General features: G+C 40.5%; 1 protein-coding gene across 10 annotated transcripts in view; it reads right to left on the reverse strand.

The window, feature by feature from the left end:
- The window catches only part of ASB2 (ankyrin repeat and SOCS box containing 2), a 45,982-nt gene extending 30,550 nt beyond the window's left edge, over positions 1-15,432 (reverse strand). For 4 of the 10 annotated variants that reach the window (XM_048947674.1, XM_048947673.1, XM_048947669.1 and 1 more), the window contains exons 1-3: positions 3,682-3,872; positions 3,152-3,238; positions 2,442-2,582 (exon numbers count right to left, since the gene is read on the reverse strand). The gene's annotated coding sequence lies outside the window, so the exon portion shown is untranslated. Of the gene's footprint in view, positions 1-2,441; positions 2,583-3,151; positions 3,239-3,681; positions 3,875-14,783; positions 14,916-15,337 lie in introns of those variants that run through there. The other 6 variants (XM_048947678.1, XM_048947670.1, XM_048947679.1 and 3 more) reach the window with 5 other exon arrangements.
- Between the last annotated feature and the right edge of the window lie 235 nt (positions 15,433-15,667).

Raw genomic sequence — 15,667 nt, forward strand, 5'->3', positions numbered from 1 at the left:
AATACATAAAAGCATGCCATTTTTCGGGACACATTTCAAACTCAGACATTGCATATTAGTTCTGTTTGCTTTCTCTTTAAATAGAAAATGGTGGAAATAGCCAACTCATGCTGACGGGGGAGTCAGCTGGGGTCTCACAAACAGGGAGCAATAAAAAAGAGTTCAATCTGAGAGAAGACAAAGAACAACCATGTAAAAATAGAAAATGACTAAATGAACAACAATGTTCTCTTTTTCTTCATGTTTCCTAAAAATAGTCAGCAGAAATCAGGTTAGGAAAGTACATTTAATATGTTATATTTTTGGATATTTTAACAGCCCCCACCTCCATTAGTCGAACTAATTCTTGTAAGAGGTGCTTTGTATTAAAACACAGATTAATAAATCAACTAAAGTTGGTGAAAAAACAAAGTTCATTTGTCCATCTGAGGAGATCAACAGTCCTGTTAGACTCATTCTGTGTGCAAAGCTGGCAGTACATTTGGCACCACCTGAAGAAATGCAGGTAAGAACGGACATCAATACTAATTATCCTCATCCTTAGCCTGTAACTTCCAACAATGACCAACTCTGCTGCACCCGAACACTTGACTCATGGATGTCTGCTCTGAGAGCAAGAAAATATTGACTAGTTGTGACAAAAAGAATCCCTGGGCAGAGAGCATGGTTCCAGTAGATAACCGTTTTGTTTCTGCCTGTCATTCATACCTAACGTTTTGAGCAGTGAAGGTAATAACTGTGGAATGCACACAGATATGATCCAGCCAAGGAGACCTCTTGCATTATGCAGTTGAATAGCAGCTACCTGATTAGGTTCCTGTTAACGTAACTTTCTTGTGTTTAAAGCAAAGCAATCCCCACAGTACTTTGTCAAAGAACAGCATAAAGAACAGCGTACTGATACATGTGCTTGGTATTCTGGGACCTTTCCTTGTCCTGGATAACTTGTCTGAGCTTTTTCACTGTAGAAAGGCAGTGAGGTATTTTGGGTAGTGTATTTCATTGTGATTACAGACCTAGGATTCACATTTCTATATCTTTCACAATCATATTCCAGAAAGCAGAGCTTTGCTTTTCATTCACTGTTGCCATGCTGTGCTTCCATCCGACACTCCCAAAGATTAAGTGCAAATGCCAGAAGCAAAAGCAGCTTCTCCATACCTCCTGCTATACAACCCATGTTCAAATAACAAGGAGACAGAAACTCCCACGGGGGAAGACAGTTTCAATTTCAATTTCCTTTGCAAGAACTAATGATTGCTTTGGCCACAGTACCTTGAGAGAGACAAGGAGACAGAGGGACTTGTATGGGAAAAGGTGCAAAGTGCCACACGTGCCCAGGGATAGGGAATACAATATATAATATTCCTTGCTGACTCTGCTGCCTTAGTACTTCACTGCTGCAAATATTTACTCTACTAAGAACATAACTGCCTTTTCAGAGGGGGAATTAACCCACTCCAATGGCTCCTAACTCATCTGTAAGTCAGGGTGCAATTTTGCGCAGTGTACAACTGCCTCTTCGCAGAAAGCTTTAACACCTCAGAAAATAAAAACAGAGCCATCAATTTTCTAGAAACATGATATGATCACCAAAGGGAACATGCCATACTAGGGCCACAAGCCCCATTTGAGATATCTGATGGCTCAGCTCAGAAACTGCCCTGACAGAGAGCTTTGGAAGAACTAAGCCATCGCAGCCACTGCCTCTCTGCAAATGTCATCCTAAGGTCACATCCGCTGACTCAAACTGAAAGAGCAATCAGTCAGAAGAGAACAAGAAATCCTCATACAGCGTGAATGCAACCTGAAGACTACACAAACAAATACATATTCCTTGGAGGAAGGGGGAAAGCACAAACATTATCTTTTAGTTAACCTTTGCTGTGCAAATATCATTTATTTTATGTTCTAATGCATGTTAGTAAGAATTTTAATGAAAGTCTTCTCTTTTTCTTGACCTTTACAAAATCCATAAAATTCAGAGATGTTGCTGCAACCCCTTTGCTCTGAGGCTTTTGCAGAACAACGAGAGGACATAATGGCAACGTGAAGCACAAGCAAGGTCCTGCAATAACAATGACTCTGAAACAGCAATGGTGGAAAAGTCAAAGAGATTTTGATGGGAAACTAGCTTTTCTACATTTTTTTTTAAAGTAACATGTGGAAATATACAGTGGGAGCTTACCTCTCCATTTTATCCCATAGACTAATTTCAGAACAAAATCTCCCTCTGCTCATTCATGGTTTTTGATGTATTTTTTCTGGTAGCATCTGATTCCTTGAAGGCTGATGGTTTCCAACTACTGTGACTGCTGTAAATGGACTGAGAACAGGGTAGATACAGATCTGCCTATATTTTACTGTTCTTACACATAAAAAGCCCTTGAAAACCAGAAGATGGCCCTATCTAAAATCAACAGCTTGCAAAATATACATACCTTTCAGCATGGTGAAGTTCAAGGAATTCATTTATGACTTTTCATGTGCCAGGCTACTGGAGTGGAGGCAGAGTGAGACCCTGCTGTGCACAGCTGCAGAAGTGGGAAGCCTTTGTTCTTTAGGATGAGCTCCAGCTTGGACTGGGACAAACAATGGCCACCACCACCATCAGGCTCAGCAACTCGAAGCAAGGGACAAGCTGTCATCCCTACTGATTCCTGCCATGTAACACTGGCCTGCTCCCCTGCACAAGCCAACCTAGCAAGGGAATCATTTCTTGCTTTGCAGATGAGAGCAGCCAAAGAACCAGAATAGACTGTGCTAAAGGACACTGCACCACGATCTCTATTTACCTAGTGCTGTTTCTGAAGTGCAGTCAAATTCAAATGTAATAATTACAGTGTTTAAAGCTCTGATAAAATTATCTCTCCTTTATACTGTCATTGAAATAGCTTAGCTGTCCTACACTGACTGCTTTGAGCACACGTGAGAGGTTTCTTCTTCCTTTAAATTCAAATCACAATGCAACAGGTTTGTTTTGCAGGGTTGACATTTAATTATTTGCCCTACTTCTTTCAGGTTAAATTTAGAGCTAAATTTAGGACAAGTGTCTGGACAGAATGTCATATGACACCAGACTATATCTCTTGCACAACATGCCATCCAAACATGTAACATTCAATTCAGATAAAAATAACTGTACACTTACCTAATTCAGCAGGCTGCTGGACTCTGCTGAGGTGGCAAGCAGACAGGGCAATAAGAAGTCACTAGTATTTTGAGGGAAGAGACATCACTACAGGCAAGAAGACAGAATAAATCCTTTCCTGTCTTAGCTCTCTTTTCAAGCAGTATTCACTGTCCCGCAGTCACTTATGTATTGCAGACTAGGTTATCTTAAGAAGGGTGAGAGCAAATAAATTACAGTGGAATTATGGAGTTCTCTTCCCACCAAAGTGAGAGATCTTTGATTCCTCAAGAGCAGTGTTAACTGACAGTTCAAACTCCCACCCTAAGCATAGAAGAGGGCAGATCCCTTCACCATTAAGAAATGTCTTCCTAGTGCATAGTCTCCCAAAACACAATAGGGCTTGGTAATGCCACTCAGCACAGCTGAGGCAGGGAGACCCAGATCTCCAACTTAAGCATGATCAGTTCTTGAGTTGTGTTTGGAGATCACAGCTCCAGGGAAAACCTGAGCATGTGATAAAAATAAACTGTGGAAAATCTGTTTAATACCTTTTCAGATAAGATGAGAGCAAGCATGACAGCAGAGAAGAATGCTGGAGTAAGGAGCTGAATTTCAGCCGAGTTGCCTTGCTGTTGATAAGAGCTGTGAAGACATGTAGGATGCATTTTCTCCACTCAAGCTGCTGTTGTGCTTCGGTCCTTGGGCATTTATGTAGTCCCACCCCACCAATAATGTCAGGTTAAGGTGTTTTTTTTCTGAGTGTCGGGGTTGCAGGCATTGCTGTCTATGGGTGATGGCCACAAATGACCTTTACCAATGTGCACTGGGAGTGCCAAGGGCAGCTTGCACTGCTGCCCAGCAAGCAGGGAAATGGTGTGCTCCTGTGGGTGCTGAAAATGGAGAGGATTTAGTTTCAAGGGATTAGAAATGGGATACAAGCAGCTCCCCGGGTCACTAGGCCAAAGCTGGTCCAGCCCAGCCAGAAGAGATTTATGCCCAGCAGTTGCCCAGTAGTTGATGTGTATGTGTGGACTTCTGGGCTGCGTGGATGTGGTCCTGGGCAGCATGCTCTGGGTGGCCCTACTTGAGCTGGGGGTTGGACTCGGTGGACCCAGAGGTCCCTTCTGAACTCAGTCATTCTTTGATTCTGTGATGGGCTGCAGAAGATGTTGTCCACTCTTCTCAGCCAAAAGCTCTCATCCCTAGGTGGAACAGTTTCTTGGGACCAGAGTGAGGCATATTACCATGCCGGTGTAGGAATGTCTGTCTATCCACTTTGTGCTTAATCTCCAGCACTTTGCTATTCAGGGTATGCCAGCACAGCACCTTTTAGAAGTGCTTAAACCATGTTTATTATTTTTTCCCTTAACTAGTGATTTTCTTTTGCCCTGAGATTGTGAGACAAATTCAGACATCTTATCCTCATGCTCTGCATCTGTGTATGTAGGTACAGCATGGTGTTAAAGACAATTTTATTGAAATACTGCAAGGACTGAGTCATTTCTTACTTGGCACTTCCTATTTTTCATGACAATGGCTTTGTTTTCTCTGCTGTAACTGTACATCATGTCTGTCACTTTTGTTATTTTCACAGTTACATGCCATAGATAAATATCTGACTTAATAATATTTTCTTGTGCTCAGTACCTAAAAATCAATCTGGCTAGTGGTCTGCTTAACTAGACCCAATGGCCTGACTGACAGTGGCAGTTTAGGAACATTTGCAAAAAACTTTGTTTCTCTCAGAGAAGACTCACAGAGACTGGTTTAAATCTTCAAAACTTGGAACTCTGCAGCCTTTCCAAATATTTTTTTTTTAATTTTTATTTTATTATTTAGTTCTGAGCAACTCTGTTTTCATGTAGCATTGAGCCCAAAACTGAATTTTGCTTAATACTTTCTCTTCATGATATTGTGAAGTGATGACCCAGAGACCCAAATAGCACTAGGGCTATAAAATTTGTGACAACCTCTTACTTTGTACCAGCAGAGACCTGCACATGACTTTAAAAACCAGGAGCAGGGTCCTCCATTTCTGATGGATGCTGATGCCATGACCAGACATTAGAGGAAGCAGGGCTGCATACACTATGTTAGCTTTTGACACACTGGGGAACAGAAATGACACTGAGGCATGTTTTGAACATCAAGCTCAAGTTGCACAGCAAACTTTGTGGAAAGCTTAAAAAAAAAACAAACAGCCTTATACATGAATCAAAACTTGATTTTTGCAGACTGCAGCCCTTGGTTAATTTGAAGGCACACTCATCAGGGTGTGCAACACGGAACACCACAGGATATCCGTGTTTGCCCAGAGTCAAAATACTTGCATCATAAAAAGGCAATCAAAAGTCAGTGTAAATTTTCACCAGTGTTAAGAAATGTCTCCGGCTATTCATTTACTGCTTATAATCATTTTATTTGCTTTTAACCTACTAAAAAAGAAAAGGAGAAAAAGATTGACTAGAAATTGCTAGAGCAATAGCAGTTGGATGGTACTGTTCTGATTACTGATCTCTGCAGCCACAATCTATAGCAAATATTTGGCCTCCTGTTCACATTTTTCCTTCTCTGCATCACATCTCTATAACAAAGTATGAGAGCCAACACTCGTCTAGTGGTATGCTCAGGTAAGCTGTTCTAGGACCAGAGAAACAGATAGTGTTACTGTATAGTAAGTGAGGACACAGCAAACAGTCAAATCTCACTAAGGACTCACAGAAAGAAAGAATGGATCAACCAGGTATCACCAGTCTTTTCTTTCCTCAGTATAGCTATACTTTATTTTTTATAACAAATTATTATAACCTTGTCTGACTCTCCTATCACTCATGCTTGAATAAGAACTCATTCTCTCTCTTCACATATGTATGTGCATATTAAACATATTTACTAGAAATCTGCTATGCTTGGGTGAAATCCCTTTCTTGAGATACTAATCACAGGTAACAATTACTGTAGCAAGAGAGTAGTTGGCTTAAATATTGCAGAAGGTGTGAATTTTCACCCAGCTTTTTTTCTAATTAAAAATTCCTTCACAAACTCTGCTTTCAGATACTTTCCATCTATCTTTTATGTTCCTCACTATATGCTGCAAATTGGAAAGACCTGCCCAGGAATGTTAGCCTTTTGCATTTATGTTAAAAAATGAGCAGATCTTTTCCTAGTAGTTTAGAGCTTGTTTATTTTATTGGAACCATGCTTGTTTTGCTTCTAAGCAAGACACACCTTAGATCAAGGAGAACAAGTAACACTTCAGGGATAGTTGTGTTGCTTCCATCCAGAGATTTTTAAAAGAGTGCCTCAGGTCTGAGAAATAATATGGCATGCAAATGGCATTCACTGACTTGCCATGTGAAGTTCTCACAACATTTTAGTCCTTCCTTTCAAGCTTCAGAGTGATATCTACATCTGTTAAGAAGAAGACAATCAGATTTCAGGGTCTTTGGAGATGAGTGAAAGGCTCTCTGACAGTTCCATATGGTTTAGGGTAATTTGCTAAAACAGAATGACAATCACAGGGAAAGACCTGAGGATATGCTTACACATAGAGCTTACTACTCTGAGAAGAGCATCAGTGAAATACAAAACATAGGTGTGCATTATGCAGACAGTTAGACTGGAGATTTGCATCCATCTTGGATTTCTTTTGCACCAAATTGTATTTTGCTATAACTAAAACAAAGTGGATTGGCTTGTGTTGATGCAGGCAGAAGCCATTACAAACTCTTCTCATTGAGAGAAAAGTCAGAAGTTATCCAAATACACATTTCTTGATGCAAAAAGCAATATGAGTCAGGAAAAGCTGCACTCCCAGTGCATTGTGCACAACTGGGAGTCACCATTAGTCTGTCATTAAGCATTTGCTGCAGCTGCTGAACAGCAAAAGAAATGTTTTGCTGATGCAGTTGGGTAAATACAAGTAGGTGTCTTCATTTCAAACCCTGACATACCCCTGAAATTGGAAGGAATCTTTATGGGGAATATGCTAGCTGGGGATCCTCAGAAGCAGAAGTGTTTTCAAAGAGTTTAGGACAAATAGGAATGACTGAGAAGTAGCTTTCCTGTATGTATACATGTGCAAGAACTCCTTCAGTAAAATTAGTGCTGTGCATTTCAGAGTGGCATTTCAGAAAGTAAAACCAAACTGGGATGTCAGCAGGCATCCACTGTTTATTAGGAGTTTGTTACATTTCTATGCATATTCATGCTAACTGAATTTACATCTGTCTTGCAAAATAGAAAGGACATTGCAGAAGGCAGTGAGATGATTAATCATTTCAAACTCAAAATTTATAGCAGGTAATATGGAATCAATATAAATAAAAGGACAGACCAACACCATGCATAATATGATATATGTGCACGACTGGTTGATTCAGCCCCAGAAAAGCTTAGGAGAGGTCTGGGAAACTCTGTGTGTGCAGCTACTACTCACATGTGGATCCTCCTAATCCGCTTCTTAGCTGTAACATGCCCACCACTGTGCTGTTTACACACATCAGGCTCTAACACATACATGCATTGACCTGCTCGATCTGAATTACAGTCTAAACCTACTTGCCCAACTGACCTTACATCTATGTGACTGTTTGTGGAACTTCTTAACATGGCAAATATATATATATAAATCCATGAGGTACTGTCCTCCCAGTGTGTTTTGGCAGCATTTTTTTTTCAACAGAATCTCTCTTCAAAAGAATTAGGAACATATCAGATATGTACATTTTACACATTTCAAGACCATTCTCTTGCAGCTTGCCCTCAGAGACCTCCATCCCCAACAGTAAAAGACTCCAGACTTCCAAGAATTGTAATTATAAACAAATCAAAAGAGTACTTAAGGCATTTTGAATGAGACTAGATCTTTACCAGAAGCCTCATTTTTTCATTTCATATATGCCAGGCTTACTCTATGGCCAGTAGAAAATTAGTACCTAGGACCATGTCTCATTTTTTCATTTGTAGAACCCCCCAAACCATCCAGGTACTTTCTCAGAGACTCCAGCAGTTGTGACCAATGTATTAATCTCTGCAGAGGTGGTATATGGGAACTGTTGAATCGGCCTGAACCACTGATTGAGCACCTGGGGAAAGCACCGGGACAGCCCTGGGAGCACAGGTGAAGGCAATTCAGCTGCATGACCATAAGGGTTGGAGCCTGGCTGTATCTCTCTTAGACCTCATTTAAGGGCTGACTGCCACTGGGGAAGGATCTCTGGTTAGAGATCTCTCCTTTGTGGAGTTGTTTCTGTGAGCCTATTCCTTTGGAGATGGGTAAGTACCTTTACTTTTCTTACAAAATACTATCCTACTGTGCTGGTCCCTTTGCTGTTACATTCCTGTATCACCCTTCCACCATGTTAATCTTTCCAATTGTAACAGGTGGCAAGATGATTTATAAATTTAATTTATAAAATATTGTACAATTTGTTTTCTTCCTGACCCCTCTGTGCAGTATTAAAATATAACTTTGGTGCCAAATTTTCAAGAAGTTGCACAGATCTGTTTTATATTCAGAGTACAGTAATCTCTGCATACATCGAGGCTTAAAATCCCTTTGTCATTTAAAGAATAGTAAAACCATAGACTCATTAAAGTTGTAAAGGACCTCTGAAAGCTGTCTAATCCAACTCCCTTGCAATGAACAGGGACACCACAGCTAGATCAGGTTTCCCAGGGCCTGATGCAGCCTCACCTTAAAAGTCTCCAGGCATTCTCTTTTCTTTGCCTCTGTACAGCCCTTTTCCATTCTTACTATCATGCTCAACAAAGAACAAACATGTGCCATGGCATGTAATTACTCTTATCAGGGTTAAGCCAAGTATTATGAAAGTCATCTCTACAAGCTGATATTTCTCATACAAGGTTTGATTCCAGGAGCAAATTCTTGATGTGTTTTTAAACATGCAGTATAAACTTGTTTTAATAAAAAAATGCAACAACAAATCTAATAAAATACACCAGATTTCTTGTTGCATTTCCACTTAACTTCATCTTAAATCTAAAAGAAAAGCTGGAATATAAAAGCCCACTTAAATGACCTTGCATCATAAAGTAAAATTTTTCAGGTACTGCAACTGCTTTTGAAACCAACCAAGCATTATAGAAATCACAATATTAAACTTCACTTGTCAGCAATTCATATTTTTAATAAGCTGTTTATAAACCATATTATAAAACTGCTGAATTTTGTCTTTTGATGTCAAATCTATTAGGATGCATCTCATTGCCTCTGTCCTCAGCTCCTCTAACTTACATTAGCACCAATGAGCACCATGGATTCTCTTTTAATTTACATCAGCATCACTGAGCTTATGACTTGGGCAAAGAAGAAAATAATTGTATTCTAACAGAAATTCAATAACTGGAAATATTATCCAACAAAAGTTGATGTAATCTGTTGCTTGATCAGTCTCTGGCAAATAAGTGATGGTAATTTTTTTTTTTAAACTGAAGTTCAGTGATTTCTCCTGGTTGGTACAAACATGTTGTCCCATGTAGATATGATGTTACTTGCCAGTAAAGACAGTCTGGAATGAAGATAAAACCAAGGCTACCTATGATGGCTGGATGATAACATCAAGAGTATTAACACCTGCTCAGTCCTCTGCTCTGGTCTCCAGGAAAAGGAAAGAGAAATGGTCAATCTCAGCCTGCGTGCTTTAAGGAAAGAAGGCTAGGTCCTTCTTTCTTTACTCACATATTGGGGTATGAGGCCAGAAAGCCTGGCAGCCCTGTATGATGTTCAGATTTTTCTGCGTGCTCTTGGGTGATGCTATGCTTTTTCAGTTTTATAGAGAGGGTCTGTTATGAAGTCCGTCCTAAGGGCAAAATGCCTCTTGAAGCAGAGCCATTTCACAACATACAGATAAATAAACAGTGAGTAAGAAATTAATGATCTGGATAAAGCTATGGTTGATTGTTGTGTATTTTCCCAGGGAAGAAGAGAACAAATGCGTCACTCACATCCCCATCATCCATGAAGTTGGATAAATCTTTCATCCTATTCGTATGTAAGAGAACCTCAGCAAACTGCATTATCTCCTTAAATCAAAGCAACTTTTAACTCTTAAATCAAATGCTGCCTTCTCAGTGCATGGTACATGTGCTGGCCAAGGTCACCCAGACATTCCCATCTATTTGCCTGTTATTATTTGGCTCCATGTTCAGGCCCCTAGAAAGGTGAATGTGTGTCATTCTGTTCATCAGGAAAATTACCTCAGCATGGTGTATTGGCAGGAATCCAAGGATACAGTAGATTAAAAGTGCTTGATCAAAGTTGGAACAAGTCTCATTTCTATCTGGGGACTTCCTTCTGAGAAAATTGTACATCAAGATATTTTGTTTTTATAAATTGTTTTTATACACAGTGATTCAAGAGCAGTTATTGATTATGAGAGTAAGGTAGCAACCTAGTAATAAAATCAGAGAAGAAAAGTATACTGTGTTGAGGAACTAAAGCATATTTTCAAATTTCAGTAGTAACATTACCAGCTATGGACCACTCCTGTTTGTTCTATGGCATGTTTCTGGTCCTACCTCAGGACCAAAATGGAATGCACCTTGGTGCCTGCCTTGCTTTCCCTTACATGAAAAGGTATTGACCTTCGTGATCTTATTGCCTTGCACTCCCTAAATCATGAGAGAGAAATGATAACTTCTTTGGCAGTGCAGAGCTTGAGTAGACCTCACTGATCTCTCAGGGTATTTATTTTTGTTCATCAGATTTAAAGTTGATTAATCCTGTAATTCTAGCATCTCTTTTAAATATCTAGAGCTTACCAGGATGCTCTATGTACATCGAAAACCCCACATAAACTTAGATCTTTCTGGAGATTAGGCCTGCATCCATCTTGTCAGTCCTATGTGAGCCAGCATGTGATAATTCACTGTTCATATCAGTCAATGTGCATCAACTGCACCACAAAGAAGCCTGGAAAGATATCTGTATTTCGGATGCTTGCCACCTCCATGGATGTCAGAGACTCTCAGAGCAACTCAGACCCAAGTGGCAGTGTCCCACAGTCCCACTGGTTATGATGGTCCTACGCATCCCAGCACCGCCTCTTTGCTGCTCTCTGACTGAGTTGAAGGGTTTCTCCACACTTTATGCTTCTTGAAGGCCGTGGCAAGATGAGTCTCCAGGTCATGGTGGATCCTAGTATGGCCCAACGATGTCTCATGGTTTAATTTGACTAAATGGGAACTTCTTAAATCTGTTACACTTCTGTTCTTGTTTGAGGTCACCACATAAGTGAATGCCTGTACTGGGAGGGGTTAGATTTGGGTAGATTTTGGTCAGCTTTAAGAAAAGGTCATTGTACACCAACTTGGCTCTTTGAAAGTCCAAGGGAGTTTGCCATGTGATTTTTCTGACTTGAAAGCCAGCCTTCTTGGTAGGCTCCCAGTGAGATACTGAACAGCAGTACAAACATGTTGCAGAAGGCTGTTTCTAAAGAGTGAGCTCAAAGCTGATGGTGTCACAGCAGAGCTTATTGCCAAGAGGCAAGAAATGAAAGAGAGGGTGCTGTGTCCCAACAGAGAACAGAGCTGGCCGCCAAGCACTAAGATGTGAACATCGTTTCCCACTCTGTGCTAGGAGAGGAGCTCCAGTATTAGAGTTTGGTCCTGGTTTGGACCCTGAGTGTTCTCTCTTTTTGTTTCTTTCTCACAAGTGCACACTCTGAATACAGCAGTATGAGTGACTTTCATATTTTACCATGATCAGTCACTGCTGCAGCCTCCGCAGACTGAAGCTTATGTCTTTTCCTGTACTGCAAAGTGCTTTTATTGGGTTCAGCTGTGACCCTGGGGACAGTCCTCACATAAGCCTCTCCCCCTTTGCTCCATTTTCAATGTAGGCATGTCAGTTGTTTCAGACTTGGTCATTTGCTGAGAGCTAATAAAACTCTCCAGGATATTAGATAATTTGGCAACACTTCACCCAAGTCCCTGAACACGGTGCCTTATTCACCTTTTAAATTGATGATTTCATTTCTCTTGTGCCAGATCAGAAACTGAGCTTTTAAGTTTGAGAAGTTTTTTAAGAATGGTGATGTGAAGAGAAGACAAGCAATCCAAAGTACCAGACAGAAGTAGAATTGAATGAAATGATAGAGGGAGAGAGGAATAAACTATAATACAGCTTGAAAAATTGCTCAGCCTGAGCAGTGCTGGACATATGGAGTTGCAGAGCTTGCAGTGCCCAGAAGACCTTCAGTGCCTGCGGACTGTGTTGTAGGCACCTCCAGTCTTGGAGGGCAGTCAGAAGGGTGTACCCGGCAATGATGGTGCACAAAGGAACCGTTGGTGGCGCTCGTTATGCCTAGCCCCAGCTACCATCTAGTAAGAAGAGAGAGACCTTGGACAATAAATACATCATCCAGGGTCTCTCACTTCTTACTAGAAACTTTATTCTAACTGATTCATGGCCCTTTATTTCTTTTGCTGCCGACTCTGCTGTTTAGATTAACTGGCTCTTTTTTCTCTCTGGTGCTATTCTCTTGCTTTATTTATAGAAAGCAGTGGTATCCACCCTGGGACATGTTCTTACTAGCACTAAGCCAAATTCCCCTTGTCCCAGAGGAGATCTTAGTTTGCCCGCTCTGCTCAGCTCTCTCTGCCTGCACCTGTCTGGTTCAAGTTGGCCTTTCCTGAGCATTACATACAATATCTGGGAGCAGATCTCATTAGTGTCTAGTACCACAGGACATTAGTACTTACCATTATGAAGTATTATGATTATTATCATAGCAATTATTTCAGGAGGCCATTCGGAAACTGAATTGTGTAGCTTCATGGTGTGAGCTAGGAGCACTTGCTTCTCTAGTCAACATCATTGCAAGAGACGAGGATACTTGTAGCACTACAGCTATACTTGGAAGCACTAAATCAGGACTGCATTATGTAGCTGCCAGGCACTGCAGCAGTGTTTTTGTGATGTCTGCTCAGGAATTGATTTAGGCCAAGATAGCATTAAGTTGCTGAAGGGATTCACAAAATATTTAATTTCTACCTTGCTGTTCTTGTCGCTATTGAAAGCTCTTGCACAGAGCTCTTTGATCTGCAAACTCCAACCATGTAAATTGGTCAGAAGAGATGCTGTGCATGAGGAGGATGCAGTGAGCTTGGATGGCTCTACCACACCACTTACTACTACTCTGCAAGCAAAGTAGTTATGAGCACCCTGGGCATCCTGATCCTATTCTTCCCATTTCTGTCATTGGTTGGTTCTCCTAGCTCTATACAGCCCTACAACATTTGGATAGAGTCAACCCTGAGAATCTACATAGACAAGCCAGAGCCCACTGACCTTTCTCAGGACTTTTCTCAGAACACACGGAAACATACTTGGCTCTCAGGTTTTGGATATTTGTCTCCTCTCCCTCCAGACAACTGTGACTTGCCCTAAAGTGTTTTCGGGGCACATGCTTGCATCAGAGCAGTATGGTGGGAGACATCTCCAAATCTGTGCATCTTCCATTTTGTGATTTATTTATCAGAGAATTAGAGTTGCAGTAGAAGAGGCTCCGTACTGTTTTATAGCTCAGTATTTTTCAACAAATTTGTTGTGACCCCTATAGCACCATGCAAGGCAACCAAGAGGGCTGTGATATGTTGAAATATTTATTACACCATAAAAAATAAACTAAGTTCTGCTCCTTGGCCCTCCCCAACATGTCTAAGGTCAGCTATGCTCTGTCAGCTTCTCCAAACAAGCAAGTTGACCCAACAAGCTTTGATACTTTCTTCTCTTGCTTTTATAACAAACATACTAGGGTCAAAGGAATATTTGTGTTAGCAAGAGGGGGTCCACCCATGCAGTGAATGCTGTAAAACTTTCGGTGCATTTGCTGTAGCTTGACCCATCTGCTTTCTAGTACTGTATTTTAACATTTAGGTGAAAATTCATAGATACGTTATTTACATATATGTAAAAAATGACCTAGTATTTTCAAACTCTTTAATCCTGCTGGTTTGCATACAACTTAAAGAAGATTCATTAAATGCACCTTCTTAAATATATCCTAAATCCTACGTGAATCCTTTTATTCATTCCAAGTTTTGCATATTTTATTCCGGTTTCAGTCTGAAGTGATAATTCTGCACCACGATGTTTACCACTAACAGTTATTTAACACCTAGTCAGGTGTTAAGCCTATAAATAGTTTAGCTATTGGCAACATTTAGACCTTGAGCCATGAAAAGTCACTGGCTTTCTTTCACAATGAGATCAAATCTATTTGAAGGAATAGCCTGTTCCAAGGACACAGTAGTCCCTATACCAGCTCCCTTTTCCTTCCTCCCTTTTCCTTCATCCCTCCTTCCCTTCCTTCCTTCCTTTTTTTAAACAGATTCTCTTTAAAATCCATTTACATAATTGGTGTGAAATATCACACTAGATTAATTTCCTTGTTGGATCACTGCAGACAGTCTCCATTAATTCTCCATTCACTACTTTAAAGTAACAACAAATACCTTAATAGGTGAAGAGTTTCCTCTTTTTCATTTTTGTCACTCTGTTTGCTAGAAATTAGATTCCCTGAGATCAGAAGCTTAAAGCCCTCAACAGCAGAGGTATGAAGTCCAATGCATTTCCTTAACTAAACCCTGAAATGCAGTCACTTCAGCCACCTTATTTTCTTACCTCTCTTTGAGAAGAATGAAGTTGTTTCCTATTGTGAGAGCTCTTCCAGCAGAAGCGTTTTACATAACCTCAGACTAACTGGTGGTTTGGACTCAGCAGACTGAGCAGCAATCTCCACTGTTCAGGCAGGGGCTGCGGGGAAGAGAACAGTGGGTATTTTATTTTTCTTTTTTCTGAGCAGCCTGTTTTAATCCTCTTCAAAGCTGCAGGGAAAGATCTTGAAAATGCAAAGTTCCCACATTTAAAAACTGGCAATTGCAAAGCAGTACCAACTTCTATTTTCAGAATTTGTGATTGACCTCAAGATGTGGTAGAGGGAAGAGCTGAGTACTGGCTTCTGAGTGTTCCTAGCTGGTTATCTTGAAGCAGTTCCCACTGCTAGACATTCCCCAGCAGTGAGATTAGATTGCTATGCAGATACCCTGGTCCTTTATGCTTATTGCAAGGTGCAGGCTCTTTATCATGCAGAGAAAGCACAGTAAAGTAGAGGTGATACATGGTAGGTTGTACCTATACTCTGTTGTCCATTTCCTTCAAGTCTTTCTACTGATTACCTGGAATATGGTGAGGCTTCATGGCAAGAGCTGTCATCGGGAAGCATGATGCTCTCTCAGCTACAAGCCAGAACCTGATAAAGAATGTAGCCATCCTGTCAGATGATTACAAAAAAAAAAAAAAAAAAAAAAAAAAAAAGCAGATGACCTTGAAGCCTTGCTATGGGAATACAAAGCCAGAAAAATTGCAGTGGTATTAAGCATATTGTGTATGGTTTATTGAGCCAACAGAGTCACACTATCTAAAATACAAGTTTTTTTTGTGATGCTGAATGTACTGCTTTTGCAAGATAGCCTTAGATCCCAGAATAGTATATAACAGCTGAAGAG

This window comes from Lagopus muta, chromosome 6, assembly GCF_023343835.1.
Source record: "Lagopus muta isolate bLagMut1 chromosome 6, bLagMut1 primary, whole genome shotgun sequence".
NCBI classification, from domain to species: Eukaryota; Metazoa; Chordata; class Aves; order Galliformes; family Phasianidae; genus Lagopus; species Lagopus muta.